General features: G+C 39.7%; 1 non-coding gene across 1 annotated transcript; it reads right to left on the bottom strand.

Annotated features, from left to right (window-relative positions):
- Nucleotides 1-848: 848 nt before the first annotated feature.
- LOC131173555 (small nucleolar RNA R71) lies at nt 849-955 on the bottom strand. The gene has a single exon (XR_009143871.1). It is a non-coding gene; the product is annotated as a small nucleolar RNA R71 (small nucleolar RNA).
- Nucleotides 956-1,530: the final 575 nt, after the last annotated feature.

Below are 1,530 nucleotides of genomic sequence, written 5' to 3'. Positions count from 1 at the left end.
TTAATTTAAAATTTATTTTCAGCATCCAAAATAGATTTAATTCACTCTTCATCTATATTCGGTAGCCTAAACAGTCAGAATTACTGCATAGCTTGGTATTTGCTAACTAAATTTCTCATGGAAACGATACTTCACTCACTACTTTATTACTTGTTAGCGATCTGTGCACTTGCGAGGTTGAAAAACCAGCAAACAAGTTTTTGGTGCCATTGCCGGAGAGTTTATTTTTAGCAATATTAGGCAATAGGCACTTTAGCTAATTTAGGCATTTATTATTATTATTTAAATTTACTTAATTAATTCTTTTATTTTCTCTCAGGTATTTGGTTTGGTGCATGATTAGAACAAAGCTAGAGAAGGAAGTTTTAGACTTGGATCCCGAGATAGATAGAACTCTAACAGCCATCAGGAGAGAAAGGAGACACCAAGAACAAGATCAAGGAAATCTAGAAACTCCAATCATGGTTGCCAACAACAATAGGCCAAGACTCTTGAGAGACTACAGAGCTCCATCTATACAAGGATTCTAGCCCAGTGTTACGAGACCCGCAATGGAAGCCAACAATTTTGAATTAAAATCGGCATGGCTCCAGATGATTCAACAAACCCAGTTTGGGGGTTCACTAACAGAAGATCCACATTACCACCTCTAGTTCTTTCTTGCCCTATGTGACACATTCAAGATGAATGGAGTTTCTAATCAAGCTATAAGACTCAGAGCATTTCCATTCTCCCTTCGAGAAAGAGCAAGGAAGTGGTTACTTTCTCAATCAGTTAGAACATTCACCACTTGGGAAGACCTCTCACAAGCTTTTCCAGCAAGGTATTTTCCACCTGTGAAGACTGCAAAGTTGAGAGTTGAACTCAACACCTTCAGACAAAAGGAAGGTGAATCACTTTATGATGCATGGGAGAGGTTTAAAGACCTGTAGAGGGAATGTCCACACCATGGTATAGAGGATTGGCTCCTAGTTCAGAATTTCTACAATAGGTTATTGCCCTCTACAAGGAGCACAGTAGATTCAGCTACAGAAGGTGACTTAATGGAGAAAATGGTAACACAAGCACTTAAACTTCTAGAGAGGGTCACATATCACAACTATGAGTGGTTAAATGAAAGGGAAAATATAAGGAGGACAGCAGGGATCCCCGAAGTGGATGCCCTAAGTATGATAAATGCTCAGTTTGACCAGCTCACGAAAAGGCTTGACATAATGCAAGCCAACGCAGTTGGAATAAGCAACCAACACTGCGATAGCTATGGCGGAGGATATATGACTTTGGAATGTAACAGCTTCAATCGTCCACAGAACAAATGAACTGTAACACCCTCCCGGTAGCAACTCCGTACATTCTACTGTTCCGGTGACCGGTGTCGGTCCGGACAGCTAGAACGTCCGGAAAAATATTTAAACTTAAGTGAGGGACCAAAACCAACTCAAATATTAATAAGAAAAATTTAGTAAAAATTTTAGAAATAAAATACAACCAAGTTAAACGAGCCGGTGCCCTAGCGATGGGTAACCAGAG

Source organism: Hevea brasiliensis, chromosome 14 (genome assembly GCF_030052815.1).
Source record: "Hevea brasiliensis isolate MT/VB/25A 57/8 chromosome 14, ASM3005281v1, whole genome shotgun sequence".
Classification (NCBI taxonomy): Eukaryota; Viridiplantae; Streptophyta; class Magnoliopsida; order Malpighiales; family Euphorbiaceae; genus Hevea; species Hevea brasiliensis.
This window is presented reverse-complemented; position numbering and strand designations above follow the sequence as displayed.